Source organism: Acomys russatus, chromosome 25, assembly GCF_903995435.1.
Source record: "Acomys russatus chromosome 25, mAcoRus1.1, whole genome shotgun sequence".
Lineage (NCBI taxonomy): Eukaryota > Metazoa > Chordata > Mammalia > Rodentia > Muridae > Acomys > Acomys russatus.
Window position 1 is genome coordinate 5,781,520 of NC_067161.1, and position 25,689 is coordinate 5,807,208.

The 25,689-nt window shown below is 45.3% G+C and overlaps 1 pseudogene; it reads right to left on the reverse strand.

The window, feature by feature from the left end:
- Window positions 1-19,587: 19,587 nt before the first annotated feature.
- LOC127208601 (uncharacterized) lies at window positions 19,588-24,124 on the reverse strand (annotated as a pseudogene).
- Between the last annotated feature and the right edge of the window lie 1,565 nt (window positions 24,125-25,689).

Below are 25,689 nucleotides of genomic sequence, written 5' to 3' on the forward strand. Positions count from 1 at the left end.
ACAGCCAAGACCAAAAATCAATCAATCAATCAATCAATAATAAAAACAAAAACCCTACCTCTCATTTTAGGTATATGTGTGTGTGTGTGTATATATATATATATTCTCAGGGTCTCCACTAGGATGTTTATCAGTTGGTAAAGACCACGTCCCCGCAAGAGGCGGTTCCTCTTCCAGTCAACAAACATCACCTGTTGTTCTCTCACAAGTCTGTTTGCAGGGGAAAACACCTCACACCCTCACACAAGTCTGTTTCACATCCCACACCTGGGATCAAAACAAAAATATGTTTACTTCCACTACAATTAGCTCTGTCTACAACCACTTGTCCTGTAGGATTGCGTGGTATACCAGCAATGTGCTTTATACTATAATATGCAAAGAATTCCTTCATCTTATTGGATACATATATGGGAACATTGTTAGTCTTAATTTGTGCAGGTATCATCATAATTGCCATTATTTCTATTAAATGTGTAATTAAAATCAGCTTTTTCAGAACTCAAAACAGTTACCCCTCAAAACCCCGAATATGTATCAATGGTATGGTGTACAAATTCCAGTTTTCCAAGTTCTGCAAATGAAACACATCCATCTGCCAGAGATCATTTATTTTGGCACTCCTATGGTTACTCCCAGCGAGCAATGGAGTTTGGTTATACAGACAACACGTAGGACAATTTTTTAAATGAATTCTTTGGCTTGTTGCCAAGTGATAGGAAATTTTTTTCTTTAAACCTATACTAGTTTTGGGTTTTGTTTTGTTTTGTTTTGTTTTGAGACAGAGTTTCTCTGTGTAGCCTTGGCTGTCCTGGACTAACTTTGTAGACCAGGCTGACCTTGAACTCACAGCACTCCATCAGCTTCTCCCTCTCAAGTGCTGAGATTAAAGGCGTGCACCACCACCACCCACCTTTAAACCTTTGCTGTTAACATGATGTTTTTCATGAAATTTTAAGGTTTCTAACACATTGCCCATTAGAAACTGGTCAATTTTCTCACTTCCTTGTGCCAATGAACCTGGCAAACCTGTATGAGTAATACATACAATAGATAGCTTCTATTTCTGATTGCCTGCTGCAATTACATAAATATTCTGAACTATCAGGAATAGACTGAGCACTTTCTATATACAAGCAGTTCTTTCTACAAATGAGAGTTAGTAATTATATTAGGAAACTCAGGAAAACCTAATAATACCATAAGGATTGCATACAATTCTGATCTCTGAACTGAAATATACGGGCTTTGGATTGCCTTGATTATTTTGTCTAATTCATAGCCTGCCTGCCGTTCCCAGTTTATTTACATCAGTATATAATGTAGGTGCTTCAGGAATTGTAAGAATTCAACTAGTTCTTTTTCTTTTCTTTTCTTTTTTTTTTTTAATTTTGGTTTTCGTTTTTTTTGTTGTTGTTGTTTGGGTTTTTTTTTGTTGTTGTTGTTGTTGTTTGTTTGTTTGTTTGTTTTTTCCCAGACAGGCCTTTTCTGTGTATCCTTGGCTGTTATCCTGTACTTACTTTGCAGACCAGGCTGGTCTCAAACTCACAGAGATCCATCTGCCTCTGCTTCTGCCTCCTGAGTGTTGGAATTGCAGGTGTGTGCCACTGTGCCTGGCTCCAGTTAGTTCTTTATATAAACTGTAAATGTTTGCTTTTAGGATATTTGTTATTGACTTTCTCCAAGAGTTACTCCAAGCTCTTTGCCAGCCTTCATTGATTATCCATAATGACATAATCTCAGCATTAGTGAGAGGCACTACAATTTCAGCCAGGTTTGTTCCTGACAATTGACGTAGTCTTATTCTACCTTTTTTTTAAAAATTAATTTATTCTTGTTACATCTCAATGGTTATCCCATCCCTTGCATCCTCCCATTCTTCCCTCCCTCCCTATTCTACCTTTTATAATTAATTCAAAACCTTTTTTAAAAGATTTATTTATTATGTATACAGTGCTCTGCCTGCATGTGTGTACACCTGCATGCCAGAAGAGGGCATTGGATCACATTATAGATGGTTGTGAGCCACCATGTAGTTGCTGAGAATTGAACTCAGGACCTTTGGAAGAGCAGCCAGTGCTCTTAACCTCTGAGCCATCTGTCCAGCTCCTCAAAACCTTTTCTATGTATAACTTCAATTTTATACTTTATGTCCTTTAAAAATCCATTTCATAGTACTATCTTCCTTTTGCATAATAAGCCTAATAGGAGACTGAATTAAATAAGGCAAAAATTACCAAAATACAATCAGGTTTAGGATTAATTTAATCCACATATGCATCTTTTTTCCCCTTGACTCATTTTGTAGACCAGCTGGCCTCAAACTCAAAGATATCCACCTGCCTCTGCCTCCCAAGTTCTGGGATTAGAGATGTGCACCACCAAGCCCAGCTGCCCTCATATGCATCTTACAGTCTCTTCTACCACAGCCGACTCTCTCTGCCTCAACTGTTAGTGATCTTGTACTGTTTAAGTCTGAATCTCCTTGCAATGTTTGAAACAAACTACTTAACTCATGAGTAGTTAATACAGCCAATTAATATCTCCCATTAATTTTTGAAAATCATTAAGAGTTTGCAACTGATCTCTACAGATCACTACCTTTGTGGTCAATTTTTTTGTTTGTTTCTTTTTTTTTTGTTTGTTTGTTTTTTGTTTTTCAAGACAGGATTTCTCTGTGTAGCCTTGACTGTCCTGGACTCACTTTGTAGACCAGGCTGGCCTCGAACTCACAGAGATCCACCTGCTTCTGCCTCCAGAGTGCTGGGATTAAAGGCATGCACCACCACCGCCCAGCTGTGGCCAAATTTTTTGCTGACTTATTTTACAACCCAAATAGCTACTTGAATCTCCTCTCTGTATTTTTTTCTGGAGCAATCTGTAATCCCCAACACGGCAGAATTATTTGTGTTTCCTTAAACATTTTCTCTAAAGTATCTGCATAAGAATCAGCCAACAAAACATCATCCATGTAATAATAAATAATGGATTGAGGAAACTGCCTAAGAATTATTTCTAGTGTTTGTTACACAAACTATTGACATAAAGTTGGACTATTTAACATTCCCCATGGAAGTACCTTCCAATAGTATCTTTTTATTGGACCTCTGTTGTTCAGAGTAGGTATTGAGAAAGCAAACCTTTCCCTATGCTACTCATGCAAGGGTATTGTGAAAAAGCAAAAATTTTAATCAATTACTATTATAGGCCATGACCTAGGTAATAAAGAAGGTATAGGAATTCTAGGCTGTAAAGGACCCATTGGTTGAATTACTCTAGTGACTGCTTTTAAATCCATTATCATCCTCCATTTTCCTGACTTCCTTTTTTACATCGAACACAGGGGAATTCCATGGGCTGGTAGACTCGTCTATATATTGAGCCTCCAGCTGCTTTTGTACCAATTGTTCAAGAATGCCTTCCTCCCCCCCCCCCAAAAGAGAATACCTTCCTCCAGGAATATCCACCATTTTATCCATAATTTCATCATTGGCTGTTTCTGGGATTCCAAGAATATTAATTTGAGTACCCCATTGTTGTAAAAGATCCCTTCCCCCATAAACGTATGGGTATATAAGCCATGTATGGTCTCAACTTTCCTGTTTGCCCTTCTGGCCCCACACATTTAATCCGTTGTATACTTTGTCATAGTTGAGATAACTTGCCAATTTCTATATACTGTGCAAATCCTTCTAAAGTGGTCATTCTGGATTCCAAGAGTTTTGGGAAAGAAGAGTGACATCAGTTCGGTATCTACCAATCCTTCTATTTCAACACCGTTCTCTGGCAACATTAATTTGGGTCTCTGATCATTAACCATTGTTTGCCAGAATACATGTTTTTCCAATACTCTCAAATGTCCCTGTTTTTTTTTGTTTTTTTTTTTTTTTTGTTTTTTGTTTTTTGTTTTTTGAGGGGGGTTGTTTTGTTTTGTTTTTGATTTTTGAGACAGGGTTTCTCTGTGTAGCCTTGGCTATCCTAGACTTGCTTTGTAGACCAGGCTGACCTTGAACTCACAACGATCCACCTGCCTCTGCCTCCTAAGTGCTGGGATTAAAGGTGTGCACCAAGACACTCACCCCGGCCCTGATTTTTCTACTGAAGCAGCTCTGTCCTTTTGTTTGTTTGGTTGGTTTGGTTTGTTTTTGGTTTTGTTTTGCAGCTTTGTCCTTAATGTAAGAAAACAGTAAGAACTGATCAATTTTATACTCTGCATTAATTTGCATATGCTGTTGAAATGATTATTAATATTTAATATTGATTTATAACTTTAGGAAAATCAGAGGTCACTCCTTAACCAGGCATATACCCAAAAACCACACAAAGAGCATAGAATCCGTTTAGTTAGCATATAGCACAATCTGTGCAATAATTACTCCATCCTAGTTCTCTAAGTTAGTATAGTTTCCTCTCATTCTGATTTCCCACATTATACTTGCTTTTTACTCATATCCTAGGTCTGCTTCATTTCTCCTGGTGTCTCCCGGTCCCCTTCTCATGTCTCCATCTGTCCTTCCTGCTCTTTCTCTTCCCCTCACTCACCAGGATGTCCCACCCTATTCTCTGTTATTGCTCAGCATTGGCTAGTTGGTTTTTATTAGCAATACAGAGAATAAATGGTGACATGTTTACACAAACTTGAGACAGAAGACACTTAGAATAAACATGCAGTGTCCAGGTTGAAACCAGATAGTGGGGTTGAGACATCATCTTTTGAATCAACAAGGATAAACTGTATACAGTCCACAAGAACATTATACCAGCAATATACCATGATTTTAATTCCTTCCTTGCAAGCCCCATCTATAATATCTGGATGCACAATAAATCCTTGGGAAGCTAGTCCACTTCTTTCCAAGATCATCCCTATTGTTCCTGAAAGCAAAGGACCATAAACATCCAAGGTAATTTTGTAGCATTTAACTTTTGAGGATAGGGTAAGAGATATATCTGTGGTCAGATCCAAAGCCACACTTCTTTCAGTAGCATGCATGAGATCAGCAATTCTTAATTGTGATTTCCTGTGTGCTTGTTTCCTCCTGACTGACCAAAGGAAAACAATTCATATTTTTTGCTGCAGGGCCTCAGTTTTGCTGACAGGCCCCTCAGTTCATTTCCTGAAGGCAGGAGGTTACCTTGTATGTCACTCCTGGGCCTGCACTCACTAATCTAGTGCTTTCCTTTACAGTGCATCTAAAAACTTCAGAAGACCTGGGAATTCCATTGCAGCCTGAAACTGCTTGTCCAATCTACGAGTAAAAGTCCCTATTTCCCAGAATTAACGCACCTGCCATTTTGAGCTCTGAGACTTTTAACCTTAACAATTTCTTTGTAAATGGACAAATTCATCACAATTAGAGCACCAGGCATTTTGATATCTGAGACTCTAGCTATGGCTTGTCCTGTGATATTGGCATGATGCTCATGAGAGCCAGTGTCTTTTGTGTCTCTTTTTTTGTTTTGTTTTGTTTTGTTTTTTGAGACAGGATTCCTCTGTGTAGCATTGGGTGTCCTGGACTGTCCTGGACTCACTTTGTAGACCAAGCTGGTTTTGAACTCACAGAGATCCACCTGCCTCTGCCTCCGGAGTGCTGCAATTAAAGGCGTTTGCCACCACAATGGGTTTCTTTTGTGTCTCTTTTTTTTATTTTGTCTTTTTTTTTTTTTTCCAGAGCTGAGGACCGAACCCAGGGCCTTGCGCTTGCTAGGCAAGCGCTCTACCACTGAGCTAAACCCCCAACCCCTCTTTTGTGTCTCTTATCCATTCATCTATTTGTGCTGCTCATGCCTTTAATGGCCTAATTATTCTCCTACATTCACTAATTATATTCTCAAACACCATGGTCCCTATTGACACCTTTCTGGCATGAGGATTCATACAGCTCAAACCAATCTCAGTCAGAAGTCCACAGAGGCTTCTCCAGAGCCTTGTATTATCTCAGTAAATAACCTTGATCTTTTCCGCGGGCTCTTCAACCATAGCCCAAGTTCTTAAAGCTGTCAAGTAACGTTGTTCTCTGATGACATCATCAGATCGAATTCGCTCCTGTAGGTCAGAATGTCACCCTCACCAAGGAACTTAGCCCCCTTGCTCTACTTTGTTGTTCTATATTCGTGGCTTCCTTCCTCCACCATGATAACCATTGTAACTTGTGAACAACTTCTAGCACAGCTGACACCAATCCCTTCCAATCTTGGGGAATAACTCTATGTTGGAGAGCCCAGTTACTTAATAGTTGCTTACAAAAAGGGAAATGCATTGCATAGGAAACAACAGACTCTTTAAAATGCATTAGTGGGCTGGAGAGATGGCTCAGAGGTTAAGAGCAAGGGCTGTTCTTCCAAAGGTCCTGAGTTCAATCCCCAGCAACCACATGGTGGCTTACAACCATCTATAACAAGATCTGGTGCCCTCCACATGCAGGTAGAACATTGTGTACTTAATAAATAAATTGACAAATAAACCTTTAAGAAAATAAAATAAGGCCGGGCATGGTGGCACATGCCTTTAATCCCAGCACTCGGGAGGCAGAGGCAGGCGGATCGCTGTGAGTTCGAAGCCAGCCTGGTCTACAAAGCGAGTCCAGGACAGCCATGGCTAACACAGAGAGACCCTGTCTCGAAACCCCTCCCCCCCCCAATAATAAAATAAAATGCATTAGCTCTAACATTTCTATTGAACACCATGTTATTTTATCATATTCATGACCGTCATCATTAGGAGGCATGTGCTACATAATTACTGGGGAAACTGGTGGTGACTTTGTAATCCCAGGCAAGTCCTCTCGCGGCAGACTTGGCTCAAGGGTAACTCTTTTGCCCTGCTCTTCCTGGTCCCTTGCCTCACACATGGGACCTGACAGTGAAAGTCTGTGGAGCAGGGTAGGTGGTAATCGGCCTTCAGGCCTAGTGAACTTCCCTCTTTCATCCTACCTAAAGTTCCTATGCTCAGACACCAGACCTGAACTTTTTTGTTCTCCTCTCTCTAGCATTTTCTGCTTTTCAGGCACTTCAGCCCCTACTCACAAACTCTCTAGTTGCACAGCCAACTTTGAAATCCTTTCAAAAAGGAGAAAATTGAGTAGCCCTTCTGATTTTTCAGCTATTCTCCCAACCATTTAAAAAAAAAAAAAAAAAAAGAATACAGGGCCAGGGCAGTAGTGGCGCATGCCTTTAATCCCAGCACTCAGGAGGCAGAGGCAGGCGGATCACTGTGAGTTCGAGGCCAGCCTGGTCTACACTGTGAGACCCGGACAGCCAAGGCTACCCAGAGAAACCTTGTCTCAAAAAACCAAAAATAAAATAAAATAAAATGTTTAAGCTTCCCATTATAGGGACAAATGCCCCTCCTAGTGGGAACGCTATGGTCTCCAAAGAAGAGAGAGAGGGCATGACACGTGGCAACACTAATCCCGGGAAGAGCTGCCCTATGCCCCCCTGCCTGCTGCCGGTGGGGGTGGGGGGTGGGGCCCTACACAAACTGTGGACACTTTAGAATTGATTGCCCTACTCTTCATGGTCAAAGTTCCCCCAAGTTGCTCCTTTACAGGAAAATCTCTCAGACTTGGGTGGGATAGCTGAAGGCCTGCTGCTATGTGTAGATTAAGTGCTGTCCTGTACAACAGCTGGACACCTCCCACAGCTGCCCAGCCACGAGACCAAGGGGGCCTGGGGCAGTCATCTAGGTAGTCACGGGAAGTCGCTGTCACTGTAGCTGATGAGTAGGCGGTTTGGCTTCCACCACCTGCTATAATGTATTCTTCTTTGGTTTCTGATGGCATTGACTAACTGTAGCTCTGTCAGTTTTACAGCCACAAGCACAGGCTCCTTTCCCAAGGCTGTAGCTGCCTTTCTCATAGATTGTAACATCAGGTAGCAGGCCTTGTTGGAAAGCTACTAGGTTTCTAGAGAAGAAAGAGAAATTATTTACCTTGTTACTGGACTCTAAGATAAGATAAGTTCCCAAACAGAGCAAAGTAACTTTTTACTGTTCCTTTGTTTAAAGGAACTTGCTTTACAATGACTGACTTCTCAGTTATCAGTCACCTGTATCTCATAGTAAATGGTTAGATGGAAAGAAAAAGTTTAGGTCTAAGAAAGTAATAAAATAAAATATAAAAAATTAAAAAAAAAAAAAGAAAGAAAGAAAGTGATAAAAGCCAGGCAGTGGTGGTGCACCCCTTCAATCTCAGCATTTGGGAGGCAGAGGCAGGCTGATCTCTGTAAGTTCAAGGCCAGCCTGGTCTACAAAGTTAGTCCAAGACAGCCAAGGCTACACAGAGAAACCCTGTCTCGAAAAACAAACAAACAAACAAACAGAAAAGACTTCAAACTTTCAGAGCTTTAACATTAAGCAACGGAGTTTTGATAAGCTATTAGTCTGACTCTGGTAAACACTGACAACTGTTTTCATAGTCACACGCTCAAGAGTTTAATTTTCTGGGGCTGGAGAGATGGCTCGGAGGTTAAGAGCACTGACTACTCTTCCAGAGGTCCTGAGTTCAACTCCCAGCAACCACATGGTGGCTCACAACCATCTATAATGAGATCTGATGCCCCTCTTCTGGCATGCAGGTGTACATGCAGACAGAGCACTGTACACATAATAAATAAATAAATCTTTAAAAACAAGATTTTAATTTTCCTTTAGCTCTTTTCTAAGTATAGACTTAAAAGCGCTTCTCATTTTGTGCTAGTAACATCTGTCCAATCTATGTGCACCCAGTCTTCTGGATAGAGGAAAGACGGTTTATCCTTTTAACCCAAAAATCACTTTGGGTCCCCAAGTGCCTACCATAACTGAAAGGCATGAGTCTACCGCTTTTTCTACAATGTGGATTTTAGTACAAACAGTGTCAATGCTGACTTATCTAAAACTTAGCTCTTTTTGTAAACTTAAAATTTTTTGTAAGCTTCAGGGAATCCACTTGAATCCCCCTCTCACAGGCCAAATGGACTTCAGATACGGACTGTCAGTCAACGGCCTGTTTCCTCAGCTGTCCATTTCTGAGGGCAAAATCTCTTCCCCTTTTCCTGGTCTTGAGACTTCCCTCCCCCAACCACTAGGACCCTGGGCCTGAAAGTTTCAAATGTACACCCAACGTCAGCAGGAAGTAGTTAGAGATTGCCTCTTCTCATTCATTTATTATCAACAAGAAGGCTGGAACGTTAAGTTTCAAATCCCTGGACAAGCAGCCGAGGTGTCTATTTAACACATCAAAGCAGACCTGGACACCTGACATCCCAGCATCCCTCAGTCTCTCTACCTGAGAGCTTGGCTGGTATACCTAGCCTGCTGCCCTAAACTTCTCCAACACAGGGGCCGGTCTGACCTTCCCTATATAATCCAGCCGTTTTGGTTACCTTGTCTGTTCATCTACCCTTTACCCTCTTGGCCTCTTGTTCTGGCTCTGCCCCCTCCACAGCCCCTAGTGTCACACGGCCTGGCTCAGCCTGGTTGTGTTCACTCTGGACTCTCCCAGACGCCTCTGCTCTCCCTTTTATCTACAATAATACAATAAATACTCCCCTCCCCCCTCCCACCATACCTAGGAGTAGTCATGCCCTTTCCTTTCTTGGTTCTTTTTGTAATTCAGGAGCTAGAAAGGTGGCTTAGTTTGAGGCTGGAGAAACGCTTCAGGGGTTAACAGTTTGGGCCGCTCTTCCATTCCCAGCACTCACTCGGCAGCTCACAACTGTCTGTAACTCCCATTCCAAGGGATCTGACACCCTCACACAGACACACATGCAGGCAAAACACCAGGGACCATCAAAGAAAAACAAAGGAAAGAAAAAAAAGAAAGATGGCTCACTGGGTAAGAGCACACGCTGTCTTAAGCAGCCCCAGGTTCAATTCCCAGCACTCCCCTGGGGGTGACTCCAGTTCCAGGGGATCCGAGGCCTTCTTCTGACCTCCTCGGGCACAAGACATGCTGGTGGTGCATAGGCACAGATATAGCCAAAACAGCCTTTAATCCCAGTGCTCAGAAAACAGAGGTTGGTGGGTCTCTGAGTTCGAGGCCAACACGGTCTACAGAGTAGGACAGCCAGGGCTATTACAGCCAGATTTGGGGGGCGGGGAGTCAGAAGTGGTGGCCTACCCTTTTAATTCCAGCACTCAGGAGGCAGAGGCAGACAGCTCTTTGTGAGTTCAAGGCCAGCCTGTTCTACAAAGCCAGTTCAGGACAGCCTGGACAGAGAAATCCTGTCTGGGGGGGGGGGGGAAAAAAAGAAAGAACGTTTATTATGATCACTTTTTAGTTTTCTCTCCTGCCTGAGCACTGCTGGCACTATTGTGGGAACAAGTGCTTGACTGTCAATTCCTGCATCAAATCAGCGGCTTGTAAAAATGCATTAAACTGTCCCTTTGATGTAATAATTGCCTTTGGCTGTGGTGATCTCCCTCTGAAATTCAAAACCACTGTAGGCTCCTCCAGCAGAAACACAAACGTGATTTCCTCAGACCCTGGAGTTAAGGAGTGGCCAGCTGACTGTCCCACTGGCTTGCCATCTGTCTACTTTCTGAAAGCAGGAAAGAGCTGACAACCTCTCATTTCCGGCTTCATCCCAGCCAGGGAACCTCAGACATTCCAGTGCAGGCTGCCTTGGCTCCTAGATTGCTCATTCTATCCCACATTTTGACTTTTAAAAATATGTTTTTTATTTATTTGGGTGTTTTGTTTTTGTTTCTCGAGACAGGGTTTCTCTGGGTAGCTAGCCTTGGCTATCCTAGAACTCACTCTGTAGAGCAGGCTGGCCTGAAACTCAGAGGTCTGCCTGATTCTGCTATGCAAATGCTAGGATTAGAGCTATGTGCCGCCCCACCGCTAGGCTTATTTAGGATTTTGCCTGCACTGTGCACTCCATGTGTGGCTGTTGCCAGTAGAGGCCAGAGGCCATGAAACTGATGATAAGGATCATTACTGTTGTTGAGTCAGGGGCTAGGGATGGAACCCCAGTCCTCTGCAAAAACAGCCCAGTGATCCTAAGAGGGGAGTCATCTCGCCAGCTCCTTTTCCTGTTTAAATTTTATTTGTGTGTGCATTATTTATTTTTGTGAGAGGGGGGTACATATGTTCTGGTGTATGTGTAGAGGTCAGGGAACAGCTATGCAGAGTTGATCAATTCTCTCCATCCACCTTAAGGGGGTCCTGAGGACTGAACTCAGGTCCTTGGGCTTGCACAGCAAACTCCTTTACCTGCTGAGCTGTCTTATCACCCCTTACCCCCACCCCCACCCCCCTTTTGGGAGGGGTTTCAAGGCCGAGGTTCTCTGTGTAGCCCTGGCTGTCCTGGAATTTGCTCTGTAGACCAGGATGGTCTTGAGCTCGCAGAGACTAGCCTGTTTCTGTCCTCCTGAGTGGTGGAGTAGCTGCCTCAGATGCTCTCAAGTAGGCTCTGGGAGTAAAGCTCAACAGTGCAACAGTGCTTTCAGCACCACACAGCCCCAGCAACAGAGGCTACGTGGTGGGTTTCAGGTGTGCCATCTTCACTTGGGGGTGGGGACAGAGGCAAGCGGATCGCTGTGAGTTCGAGGCCAGCCTAGTCTACTGTAAAGTGAGTCCAGGACAGCCAGGGCTACACAGAGAAACCCTGTCTCGAAAAACCATAAATAAATAAATAAATAAATAAATAAATAAGAAAAAATAAATCCCCAAGAAAGATTGACTTGTTTTTCTTTTCTGTGACCAGGTGTTTGTGCACCATGTGTGCCAGGCACTAGAGAAGACCAGATCCCCTGCAACTGGAGTTGCTGAGGGTTTTTAGCCAAGTGAGGGCTGGAACTGAACCAGGGTCCTCTGCAAGGGCAGCAAATGCTTTTAAACACTGGGCCATCGCTCCAGATCTCCGTTGTTCTCTTTCTTTCTTTCTTTCTTTCTTTCTTTCTTTCTTTCTTTCTTTCTTTCTTTCTTTCTTTCTTTCTTTCTCCCCTTGAGACAGGGTCTTACTATGTAGCCTTGGCTATCATGGACTCACTACATAGACAAGGCTGGCCTTGAACTCAGAGATCTGCCTGCCTCTGCCTCCAGAGTGCTGGGATTAAAGGCTGTCACAACTACACCAGGCTGGCTGCCCCTTTTCCTTTTAAATTTTGTTGGTAGTAGTGTGTTTTGAGTCAGGGGTCCGGCTATGTTGCCTAAATAGGCTCCAAATTTCTGGACTGACATGATCCTCTTGCTTCGGTCTCTCAGATTGCTGAGACTGAAGGCACACCACATTCCTGGCAGAGACATCAGTCTTTTATTCAGAGAATCATTGTTTGGAATGAGGTGCCTGACGGAGCTTTCCCATTCTCCTCGACTCCATTTTTATCCGGTAATGTCCAAGAGAAAGAGACCAGCTTCCCCCACCTCCCCTAGCTACGCCTTACTCCAAGTGACCACGAGAGGGCGCAGGGACCGTGAGCTCAGGCTGAGTTCTGGGCCAACGTGGAGAGCTGTTGCCAGAGCTCTGAGCCCTCCCTGGCCGAACCCTACGGGACCCAGGTCTGCAGGTAACTTTCCCCACCTCCTAGCGCCTCATGACTTCCAAGGAAGCCAGTTGTCTGGGTGCGTGCATGGATAGAAGTTCCAGGGATACCAGAAGAGCACCTAAGGTTCTGCATTCCCTAGCCTTGACCCCCAAACGGCAGCTTGAGACCCTCTGGGTCCTTCTCCAGACAGGCTGGGCTGTATCTGAAAGCCCACAGGTAGGTACATTACAGGCTAGAATAACATTGTAATGTATCAGGCCTCGCTTCCTGAACAAGTTTGGTTTCCATTTACTGTAAACAATCCTGCTTCTCCAATGAACCACAAGACTGAAAGGAGGAAGAGAAAAAGGAGAGCTGCGAGTTTGTTTAAAGCTACTGGATGAGGCTCAGCGGCAGCCAGGAAGATGGCTGGGACAGACAGAGCTGCCCAGAGCCGCGATGGCTCTGTAAATGCCAAGGGACTGCGGATCTGGGCTAGGATCCAGCCCCCATCTATCTGCATCCTAACCCCTCTCTTCTTGGGCTTCAATGTATTCATCTTGGACGTGGGGATGTAACTCAGTAGTGAGTGAGAGTGCTTGCCCACCACACGGGAAGACCTGGGCTCTACCCGCCACGCCACAGGAACTGCACACCTGTAATCCTAGTGCGTGGGAGGTGGAGGCAAGGCGACCAAAGTTCTAAAGTGGTCGGGCCTGCGGGGGAGGGCAGGTCTGTAATGCCAGCGCTCTGGCAGGCAGAGAGAGGCAGCTGAATCTCTATCAATTCGACAGCCAAGGCTATATAGAAAACCCTGTCTCGAAAAACAAAAGCAAACAGCCGGGCTGTGGTGGCGCACGCCTTTAATCCCAGCACTCCGGGGGCAGAGGCAGGTGGACCGCTGTGAGTTCGAGGCCAGCCTGGTCTACAAAAGTCAGTCCAGGACAGTCAAGGCTACACAGAGAAACCCTGTCTCAAAAAAGCCAAATAAATAAATAAATAAATGTTAAGAATAACAAACAAATGAAAGCTAAATCTGTGATGGGCTGGCAAGATGGCCATCAAGCATAATGACGTGTTTAATCCCCAGGACTCGCATAGTGGAGAACTGACTCCCACAAATTGTCCTCTGAACTCCAGGGTCATCTATTGTGGACTGCCAATCAATCAATCAATCAATCAATGTATGAAACTTTAAAGAATTAAAGATAAGCCTGTTTGCTTCCAGCTGGCTTTCCTGAGCTTCAGGCAGCAGAAGGGGATGAAAGGAGGCGAATGTGCCCAGAATGTAATTCATGTTAAAGTCTTAGCACAAGGAAGTGGGTGGCAGTGCAGCTACAAAAGCAAACTAGAAAAATTTAGCCACCAAGGAAAGGAAAACAGAAAATGAACGGACATAGAACAATGGCCACTTTTTTTTTTTTTTTTTAACATCTTTAAACATCTTCACTCTGGCTTGGAACTCAAGATCATCCTGCCTCCCCCGTTGTGTTACAGGTGTGTGCCACCACACCCAGAGAAGGAGTCTCAGATGCCAACAGGAGGTGGCTGGTTATGCAAAGCAATAGCACACTAACTGGGTTCCCAGCTCCACCTCTATTTATATACCGAATAGGGGCACTTACAACTGTAGCCCTATTGACCAAGTGGCCTCAAACAGGTTGCTTAACTCTTTTGTGCCTTGGTTTCCCCCCTTTGTTAATTAGGGATAGCAGTAACTGAGAAAGAATGAATGTTAACGGAGATCCCTGAACTCTGGGGGCTGGCTCAGGAGGATCACTGAGCCTGGAGGCCAGCCTGGTTACATAGTTTCAGGCCAGTCTAGTCAACTAAGCAAGATCTTGTCAACAAAACATGACCCAAAAGAAGCAAGAAGGAAGGGCTGCTCTCCTAAAGGAACTAAGTTCAGTTCCTAGAGCCCACAGCAGGAGGATCTGCACCACAGGGAACTCCAGTTCCAGGGACCTGAGCCCCAGTTCTGCACCTGCTCCCCTCAAAACACGAACCCAGAATTAAAATATGGTAGGTTTTTTGTTTTTTAAAGGAAGGAAAGAGAGAGGAAGAAGAGAAGGAGGGAGAAAAAGGCTGGTGAAACAGCTCAGTGGGCCAAGGCACTGCCTGATGACTTCACTTCAGTCCCTGGAGCTCATATAAAGGTGGAAAGGAAAACGCAACTTTGCTTTTTTTTTGTTGTTTTTTTGCTTTTTTGTTTTGTTTTGTTTTTCTGAGACAGGGTTTTTCTGTGTAGCCCTGGCTGTCCTGGACTCACTTTGTAGACCAGCCTGGCCTTGAACTCACAGTGATCCACCTGCCTCTGCCTCCTGAGTGCTGGGATTAAAGGGAAATGCAACTTTGGAGAGTTGCTCTTTGACCTTGATCCAAGCAGCTGTGCGTGTGAGTGCGCGCGTGCGCGCGGGCACACACACACACACACACAGATAATGATAACAACGCAAATATTATGTAAAGGAGGGAACTCTGGCCAGTGAGAGGTACCAAACACATCAGACCTGGCTGCAGCCATTACTACTGTTGCAGTCATTATTATTAATGTTATTAGTCACTTTGCAGCAATGGTGGTGGGGCACAGATCTCCAGCTGCTGTGATTCAGAGCATTAGCATAGCATAACATTAGCACAGAAGCCAAACAGAGTCAGCTCTGCCACTTACTGGCTTGGTGATTCACTCATCTTACGTAAGTTCTCAGAGTTAGTCTTCTCCAGTGTGAGTTCAGGTGACACACATGTGTGATCTAAGTGTTTAAAGCTACTGGCAACAGAACTGGACTCTGGTCTTAATAAAATAAAATAAAAAAATCTCCAGCTGGGTGTACTGGGTGTAGTGGCACACGCTGAGCACCTCAGCACTCAGGAGGCTGAGACAGGGAGATCACTGAGTGCTGGAAGCCAGCCTGGTCTACACAGTAAGTTCTAGGTTAGCCTTGGCTACAGAGTAAGACCCTGTCTTGGAAGAGAGAGAGAGAGAGAGAGAGAGAGAGAGAGAGAGAGAGAGAGAGAGAGAGAGAGAGAGAGAAGAGGTGGTAGTGCATGCCTGTAATCTCATCACTCAGGAGGCAGAAGCAGGCAGAACTCTGTGAGTTCAAGGCCAGCCAAGTCTCCAAAGAGAGTCCAGGACAGCCAAAGCTACACAGAGAAACCCTGTCTCAAAAATCCAGAAAAAAAAGAAAGAAAGAAAGAAAGAAAAGAAAAGAAAAGAAAAAGAAAGAAAAGAAGGAAAGAGGAAGGGAGGGAGAGAGAGCGGGTAGAGGAAAGGAACGCCTCAGGGATGTAGTAAAGCCTCAGCAGCAGTGACTGACATGGGAGCTGAACCTGGGCAGAAGCCCCAGCCAGTCAGCTGTTCTGTCCAAGGTTCCTTGTTTGTTTTTGTTTTCGGTTAGGTCGTTTCGTTGGTTTGGTTTTGGTTGAGACAGGATCTCATTATATAGTCCTGGAACTCATTGTTTGTTTGTTGTTTTGAAACAAGGTTTCTCTGTGTAGCCCTGGCTGTCCTGGACTTTGTAGATCATGCTGGCCTCAAATTTAAAGAGCTCTGCGGCCTCCCTGAGTTCTGTGATTAAAGGCCTACACCACCATGCTTGGCCCTGGCTTAAATTTTTCTTTTTCTTTTCTTTCTTTCTTTCTTTCTTTCTTCTTCTTCTTTTTTTTTTTTTTTTTTTGTCTTTTTAGGGTTTTATTTTTGTTTTTGATTTTTGAGACAGCGTTTCTCTGTGTAGCCTTGGCTATCCTGGACTCACTTTGTAGACCAGGCTGGCCTTGAACTCAGAGAGATCCACCTGCCTCTGCCTCCGGAGTGCTGGGATTAAAGGCGTGTGCCACCATGCCTGGCGATTTTTAATTATTTATGTGTTTTGGTGGGTGTCAGCATGCACATGCAGGTGTCCCCTGACCCTGAGTTACAACTGGTTATAAGTGGCCCATCTGGAGTGCCTGGAACAGAAAAATGTGTGCTCATGGGCTCTTAACCACTGAGTCATCTCCCAGACCCTGGATCTCTCAAAAGCCAAAAAGTCACCCTCAGGGAAGGAGGGAGCTAGTCCAACAGGTGAGTCCACAACAGCCAGGGCTACACAGAGAACCCCTGTCTTAAAAAAACAAACAAAAAAAGAAAAGAAAAAGGAAGAAAGAAAGAAAGGTGTACCCCTAGGGTTAACTCCAACAGGTAAAGGATTTGATTATACAAAGAACACGCAGCACACCTATTAATTATTTCTCTGGCTTGCTGCCAAGTGATAGGGAACCTATTCTTCAAACCGTTAACATTTACATGATGTTTTTCATGAAATTCTGAGGCTTCAAGCACATTTCCTATTAATAATTGGTCAATTTCCTCATTCCTTTTGCCAATGGACCTGGTAAACCTGTAAGGGATTGAATAGGAGTAATATACAAGAGATAGTCTCTACTTCGGATGACCTGTTGCAGTTTCATAAACAATGTAGTCAATTCAGAGTTATCAGGAGTAAATTCAGCAGTTTCTATATGCAGAACAACCCTTTCTGCATACTGAGAGTCAGTGATTATATTAAGAGATTCAGGAAAATCCAACAGTACCGTAAGGATTGCATGTAATTCTGATTTTTAAATGGAGGTAAATGGGCTTTTGATCACCTTAGTCACTTTATCAGAGTTATAACCAGCCATATCCAACTTATTTGCATCAGTATAGAAGGTGGGTGCCTCTGGTATCGGTGTCCTCTTTATAATACTTGGAAGGATCCAATCAGTTCTTTTTATAAACTGTATACTGTATAAACTGTTTGCTTTTTGGGTATTTGTTATTAATGTCTCCCAAATGGTTACTGCAAGCCCTTTGCCAATCTTTGTTAATTACCCATAATGACAGAATCTCAGAATGGGTAAGAGGCACTATACTTCCCGCCAGGTCTGTTCCTGACAGTTGATGCAATCTTAGTCTTCCTTTTGTAATCGAGTCAGAAATTTTTTCTAAGTATGTCTTCAATTTTTTACTTTGTTTATTTGCTAAGAAAATCCATTCCATAATTCTATCTTCCCTTTGCATAAGGAGCCCAGTAGGAGAATGTTTTGAAGGCAAAATAAGTGGAATGCAACCAAGTTTAGGGTCAATTCTATCCACATATGCCTTTTGCAGTTTTTGCTCTACCAAAATTAACTAACCCCTTTTCCACTTCAGCTGTTAGACACCTTGGACTGTTTGTATCAGAATCCCCTTGTAACATTTGAATAAGTTACTTAACTCATACGTAGCTAGTCCAATTGTAGGCCTTAACCAGTTAATGTCTCCTATTAATTTTTGAAAGTCACTTAGTGTTTGCAATTGATCTCTATGGATCTGTACCTTTTGTGGTCTAATTTTTTGTTCAGTTATCTTATAGCCTAAATAGGTCATTGAATCTCCTCTTTGTATTTTATCTACAGCAATCTGTAATCCCCAACACGGCAGAACTCTTTGTATTTCTTTAAACATTTTTTCTAAAGTCTCCACATCAGAATCAGCCAACAGAATGTCATCCATGTAATGGTAAATGATAGCTTGAGGAAACTGCCTGCAAATTATTTCTAATAGTCATTGCATGAAATTTTGGCAGAGTCTCTGCCCTTAACATAAGGAAACAGTAACAGCTGAGCAATTCTATCCCCTGCATTAATTTTCATCTCCTTTTTTACACATGCCATTATTTTTATTTCCTCTTTACAATCCCCATCTATGATACTGGGATGCACAATAAGACTTTGGAAAATCAGTCCACCCCTTCCCAAAATTATTCCCACCGTCCCTGGAGGCAAAAGGCTGTAAACACCAGTACTTATTTTTTAACACTCAACCTGTGGAGATAATGTAATAGATATATTTGAGGCCAGATCCAAGCCTGTGCTGGCCTTAGTAGCATGCATTAGATCGGTAATACCTAATTTCTGTTTTCCTGTGAATCTGTAACTTTTGGACTGGCCAGGGAAATCCAGCTGATATTGTTGATGGGACCCCCGAGCCGACTGGCCCCTACTGCCATTTCCTGCGGGTAAGATATTACCTTGCACATTGCTTTTAGATTGACAATCCGTAGCCCAATGTTTTCCTTTTCCACATTGGCTATGGTGCCCTGGAAGCCTAGGCACCTCACAGCCATCATGGCCAGATGCTCCTTGTTCTGCCCTGTGAGTACCATTTACCCCAAATTGAGTGCACCTGTTATTCTGAGGTCTGGAACTTTTAACCTTACAGTTTCTTTGTACATGACCAATTCTGCCACAATTAAAGCACCAGGTGTTATGATATGTGGGTCCTCTGGCTATAGCTTGTCCAACAATGTTGTTTTGGTGTTCTGGAAAGCTAATGTGAGACTCTGATCAGCAGAGTCTATTCCTGGAAGTGACCAATGAGAGGCAGAGGCCGGTTCGATGCAAATACAAGAGGGAGTTTATTGGTCAGACGCGACCGGATCCTCCTGCACCTGATGGAGAGGCGACTCTGAGTAACAAGAGCACTGAGTTCTTATACTTTTCTTAAAGTCAGATGTGTAACAATCCTATTGGCTACTTAACATGACCTTTAATTCTATTGGGTAGTTCTAAAACTATGCCTCAGCCTGGAGGTGTTCAGGGTCAGAGGGGACCTTGTTGTCTTAACTGTCTTGGGGTGGGGGCGGGTGGGGTAAGTTCCTGTTTGTACAGGCTAGAACTATCAGTCGTCCTGCAGGGTGGAATTCCTCAGGGCCCATCACCTTTTTGACCCTGCTTCAAAACAGAGTTAGGTTGGATCTCTCATTCCCCACTTTCTTTGGGTAGCTGTTTCAATCATGAAACAGGTTATATGAGAGTTTGAGATGTCTAAAGCAGTATTATCTAAGCACCATAATCTGAACAGTATTAATGTGTTCCTTAATAAACGCTACTCAACAGTTTAAAATGCAAGGCCCAAAGGTGAGCAACAAAAGTAGCACGTACATCCCAAGAGTCTTGTCCCACCCCCAGTTTGCATAGGTGGACAAGGTAGGCCACCAGTGGGATGTTGCCAGTGTCCCCGGTGGGTGACATGACCATCCAGGTGAGCATGGATGAAAGGGGTGACTTTGGTGCAGTTCTACATACAGTTAGAAGAGGGGTTAATAGCACAAACATCAGCAGGATCTTCATTTTTACTCAGGGAGGTGGCGGTGGCACAACTTCAGCTTTAAAGGGTTGTCTGGTTTTTGAACTTCCCAGTCTTGATCCACGGGTGCTAGAGCCAGTTTCACGTGTGATGCGGGGACCCAGGCGGTGATCCCATCAACTTTCACGGCAATGGGAGTGGGCAGTAAGGCAGTGTAAGGTCCCTTCCAGCGGGGTTCCAGCGAGGTGGCCCGGTGCCTCCTGACGAGGACTGTGTCTCCTATCTGGAACTGATGAGGGATGTTGGGAGTCCCTGGAGCATAGAGGGCAGAGAGTTGGGACCAGATTTCCTTTTGTATAGTCTGTAGGGCCAGAAGTCTAGACATTATGTCCTTGTCATAATGTTTGGAGAGGTCCAAGTTGGGTCCCGTGGCTACCAATGGTGTGGGGGACCCATATAATGATTTCAAAGGTAGTGAGACCAAAACAGTAAGGGGTGTTCTGAACTCGGAACAGAACCAAAGGAAGGAGCACCACCCAGTCTGCGCCAGTCTCTAAGGCCAATTTAGTTAAGGTCTCTTTAATGGTTCTATTCATTCTTTCTACCTGTCCTGAACTTTGGGGATGGTATGCACAATGTAGGTTCCAGTTAGTCCTCAAGGTGGAAGCCAGTCCCTGACTTACCTGAGACACGAAGGCTGGTTCATTATCAGACCGTATTACCTTAGGTGCCCTGGACCGTGGGAAGATCTCTTCCAAAATCTTCTTGGACACCGTGGTGGCTATTTCCTGCTGTGTGGGAAAGGCCTCGACCTAGCCTGAGAAAGTATCGATGAAAACCAGCAAGTACTTAGAGCCGTATTTACCAGGCTTGATCTCAGTGAAGTCTACTTCTCAGTACACTCCGAGATGGTCCCCTCTGGGACATTTTCCCTGCTGTCTGTAGCCCTTACAGCTGTTTACCTGTTGGCAATATACACTGCTTCTAGTTCCCTCATTTACAACGGCCCTGAGGTCTGGGACGAACATCTGTGATCCTTTAATGTTTCAATTAGTTTCTTCTGGCCTAAACGAGTCCATTTATGCATCTGTCCTATCCAATCAGTTGCTTGTTCTTGGGGAAGAATAGTTTCTCCCTTTAACGTCTTCCAGTGTCCCTTCTTTAGGCAAACGATAGTTGGTGGCATACCCAGTAATTTGGGCTTCATCCTCTTTTGTGTAGGTTAGGGGAGGCCATCCCTTAGTCCAGTCCCAGCAAGGGTCAAAGTCCTTGTTTTGTTTTTGGGTTAGGATAAGGGCTTCTGTTTGTGTGGCCACTTCCTTGGCCACTCGCTTGGCCATATCGTTCCCCTGTGCTATTGAAGACTTAGACTTTTGATGTCCTGGACGGTGTATAATGCTTACCTCTTGAGGTAGGTGTAGGGCTTGGAGTAGATTTAGGCTCTCCTGTTTGTTTTTGATTTCCTTCCCATCCAAGGTCAGGAGACCCCGCTGTTGGTAGATGGCTCCATGGATGTGGACGGTTGCAAATGTGTATCTGCTGTCGGTGCAGGTGCTGATCCATTTACCTTTCCCTAGTCCCAGGGCCTTGGCAAGGGCTATAAGCTCAGCTCTTTGTGCCGAGGTTCCAGGCGGCAGACTTTTAGCCCAAACAGCATCACGTCCATCTACCACCTGCTGCTCCTGCTCGCCCTTGTCCATCCAAGAGGAAGCTACTGCCGTGTGTGTACCAGGTAGCCTCAGCTTCTGACAAGGGCTGGTCAGTCAAGTCCTTGCGGCATCCATGGGCCTCAGCCAATACCTGCTGGCAGTCGTGCTCTGGGATGTCCATTTCAGGGTCCGGGAGTAGGGTGGCTGGGTTGAGGCCCACTGGTGGTGCCAAGGTGATCCTGTCTGCATTTAACAAAAGAGTCTAGTAGTGAGACATCCGAGCATTTGTTAATTATCTGTCCAGAGGCATTCTCCAAGGCATGGGGGGCTGACACAGATAGATTTTGACCCAAAGTCAGCTTGTCCACATAATTGACCAGTAAGGCAGAGGCAAGGGGGCCACCCCGCTGCCACTATATCCAACCTCTTGGATAGATATGCCACTGTTCTCCTCCATGGTCCCAGTCTGTGGGTTAGGACCCCTTTAGCTATGCCCTTGTTTTCTGCCATGAATAAGTGGAATGGCTTGTTGGGGTCTGGCAACCCCAAGGCAGGTGCTGGCAGTAACGCCTGTTTGATAGTCTTCAAGGCTTCATTTTCCTGTTCACCCCAGGTAAAAGGGTGACCATTTTTAGTCAGTGGATAGAGAGGGGCTGCTAGTTCTGCAAAGCCAGGTGTCCAGTGGCTACAGAACCCGGCAGTGTCCAAGAATTCTCTCCTCTGTTTTGGGCTCTTTGGAGGAGGTACATGGAGCATAGTCTCTTCTCTGGCCTGTGAGAGCCATCTTTGTCCATCCCAGAGTAAATACCCATGGTACTTTACATCTCTCTGGCAGATCTGAGCCTTCTTCGCTGAGGTGCGTGAGATACCCCAGGTACCCCAATTCACAGAGGAGCCTTCTTGTTCCTCATAGGCACTCGCGTTCAGACTCAGCTGCCGTGAGAAGGTTATTAACATTCTGTAACAGGTTATCTGTAGGTTGGCGTCTCGGAAGGCGGCCAGATCCCGGTGTAGGGCTTCCTCAAAGATGGTGGGTGAGCTTTTGAACCCTTGAGCAAGTCTTGTCCACGTGAGTTGTCCAGTTAGTCCTTGTTTAGGGTTCTTCCATTCGAAGGCGAAGTAGTCTTGGCTTTGAGGTGCCAGGGTTAGGCAGAAGGCGGCATCTTTGAGGTCCAATGCTGTGTATCAGGCCCTCGTAGGTGGGAGAGAACTCAAGAGGGTGTACGGGTTGGGTACTGTGGGGTGAAGGTCTGCCACTCTCCGGTTTACCTCGCGCAAGTCCTGTATGGGTTGGTAGTCCTGGGTGCCCGGTTTTTTAACTGGGAGGAGGGGGCTGTTCCAAGCAGACTGGCATTTGTGGAGCACCCCAAGTTGTAACAACTGATCAGTGTGAGGCTGAATTCCGTCCCTTGCTTCTTGGGACATTGAGTGCTGTCTTATAGACACAGGGGTTGCCTGTGCCTTCAATTCTACCAGGACCGGAGGTCGGTGTGTTGCCTTACCCATGTCTGCAGTTTCTTCCCAAGCTTGTGGGTAAGTTTCTAGCCAGTAAGACCTGCCCTGTTTAACTGGCTGACTTTTAGGTTCAAATAGCTTGTACTCATCTTCCAGTTTGACAGTAAGAATTTGGAATACCTGTCCTGTAGGCCCCTTAACTTGTGGACTGTCGGGGAGGAAATGAATTTGGGCCCCCATCTTGGTGAGAAGATCTCATCCCAGTAGGGGGTAGGGGCAATCGGGGATGACCATGAACGAGTGGGATACCCAGCCCGTGGCCAAGTCCACCACTCTTCGGGTAGTCCATGAGTATTGTTTGGTCCTTGTGGCCCCTTGAACCCAAGATTTTTTGTTGGATATGGGTCCATTGGTTTAGAGCAACACAGAGTGTTGGGTTCCCCCCGCCCCCGTATCAACAAGGAATTGGATAGGTTTCCCCTCCACTGTTAAGGTTACCCTAGGTTCGGGGAGGGGATCTGAGCCCTGTTCCCCCTAGTCACTGTCCTCTTCCAAAGCCAAGACCTTGGAACGAGGTTTATCTTGACAAAGTTGGTGATTTTGACTCTTTTTGTTTTGGGCAGTTGCGGGCCCAATGGCCCTCTTCCTTACAGTAGGCACACTGGTTTTTCTTTTTCTTTTTCTTTTTTTAACACTGGTTTTTCTTGAGAGGCATGCATCCCTTCCTTTCTTCCTGATGTTCTCCTTTGCCTTCCCTAATTACTGTAGCTAAAATCATCTGCAGATTTCTTTCTTGGCACCTTTCTCGTTTTATTTCTTTTCCATCTCTTTCTTTTCCTTTCTCTCCTCTTTTTCTTCCTCCGTCTCTCTGTTATTGTAGACTTTCTCAGCAACCTGCACTATCTCTCTAAGTGTCTTGTCCTGTAGTCCTTCCAGTGTCTGAAGTTTCCTATGGATATTTCTGCTAGGCTGCTCTACAAAGGCCATCGTGACGGTGGCCTTGTTTTCTTCCTTGCTGGGATCATATGGGGTGGACTGTCTAAACACTTCCATAAGTCTTTCTAAGAAGGCTGCGGGGGATTCTTCCTTTTCCTGATGAACTTCCCTTACCTTGGTCAAATTGGTGGGTTGCTTGGCCGCACCCTTGAGACCTGCCAACAGAGCCTGGCAGTAGACTTTCAGGTGCTCCCTACCTTCGGGGGCGTTGGGGTCCCAGACGGGTCTGCCAAGAGGGAAGCCGTCGTTGATGTCTGCCAGGAGTTGAGATGGGTTCCTGTCTGCACCCGGCACACTCTTTCCAGCCTCCAGCAGGATGCGTTTCCTTTCTTTGGCTGTGGAAAGAATATGTAAGAGCTGCTAACAATCATCCCAAGTGGGCTGATGGGTAAACAGGATAGACTCTATAAGGTTAGTGAAGCCCTGAGGATTTTCTGAAAAAGGGGGGTGTTGGGCCTCCCAGTTGTACAAATCAGAAGATGAGAAGGGTCAATATAGCATAAATTGGTGACCTTGGGTATCTGGGACGCCCAAAGCCCTAAGAGGAAGGGTCACCGTGCAATCAGGTGACAGGGCCTGTCTGCTCTGGGTTCCCATTGCAGGTCCTGGTGGCCAGTGATCAGGGGTCTGCCAGGGCTGCAGGGGGAGTGGAGGTTAAAGCATGGAGGTGTAAGGGGAGGAGTGGGGATCATCCCTGGACTGGCTTTAGTCTCAGGGTGCTCCAGAGGAGTGGCGGGAGAAGCAGGTGATGGAGATGAGCTGGTGGGAAAGGAGGAGGGAGAGAGGCCGGCCTGGGGACCAGCGGGTATGGAGGACATGGATCTAGAAGCAGAAAGTTTGTAGTCTCAGGATCATGGAGAACAGCAGGTTTCTGAGTTTCTTCTTTGGGCTGCCGCTCCTGTAAGGCAAGAACCTGTGGGATTGGATGAGGGAGAAATGGGCAAACCCATGGGGCGGGGGGGGGGGGTGGTGGTGGCCAGTGGTAAGTTCCTTCCAGATAACAATGTAAGAAACCTAGGCAGGGTGGCCCTCGGATCCAATACCAAAAGTGACCTGTCTAATGGCCATGGTGGTTCTCAGGTCAAAGATCCCAGTGGCTGGCCAGCCGACGCCAAATGAGGGCCACTCGGAAGAACAGAAAGTAATCATTTCCCCTTTCTTGACCACCAGTGACACGTCGTGCACTCTAGTCCTAACTTTAGTCCAATGGTCAGTAACCACAGTTAAAGGGGTAGACTCTGTCTGTCCCATATTCAGATCAAAGTCCAAAAAGATCGTCAGTCCTAGTCCACAAGTAAACACAAAGATACAGACTATCAAAACAGCTCGCCACTGCCATTGACGAGGAAGAAAACAAGCCAGTGGGCAGAGGCCTGGATATCCACCAGACACAAGGCGCCCATGCATCGGGTGGAGAGGAACTGTCTCAATTCCCTCCTGGATATCTGGAGCGTCCTCCAGACTCCTTCCAGGAGCCGTCTTGGCCATGCTGGCGCGGACTCGAACCCCAACCTCAGGCTGAGGGACTGTCACCCTCACAGGCGTTCCTAAACAAAGTGAAAGCAGAACAGATCATCAGCGACACAGAATGAAACAGAATAAGACAACACAGAGACAGACCGCGGTACCTGACAGACGCTCCAGCGATCCTCTGAGCCGGGTCCTCTCTTCTCAAACTGCCTGCATGTACACCTGGAGGCCAGAAGAGGGCACCAGATCACACTATAGGTGGTTGTGAGTCACCGTGTGGTTGCTGGGAATTAACCGCAGGACCTCTGGAAGAGCAATCAGTCCTCCTAACCTCTGAGCCATCTCTCTAGCCCCATTTTAATGTTTACTTATTAATATTTTTATTTTTATCTGCATGCATCTATGCGCACCACATACATGCAGGATCCACTGGAACTGGAGTTTCAGTCAGGTGGCTGCGAGCGAGTGTAATCTGCGTCCCATGGAAGAGCAGCAAGTATCCTTAGCTACTGAGACAGTTCTCCAGCCCCATAGTATGCTTTTTTTTTTTTTTTTTTAAATACTAAACTCTGTTTTGA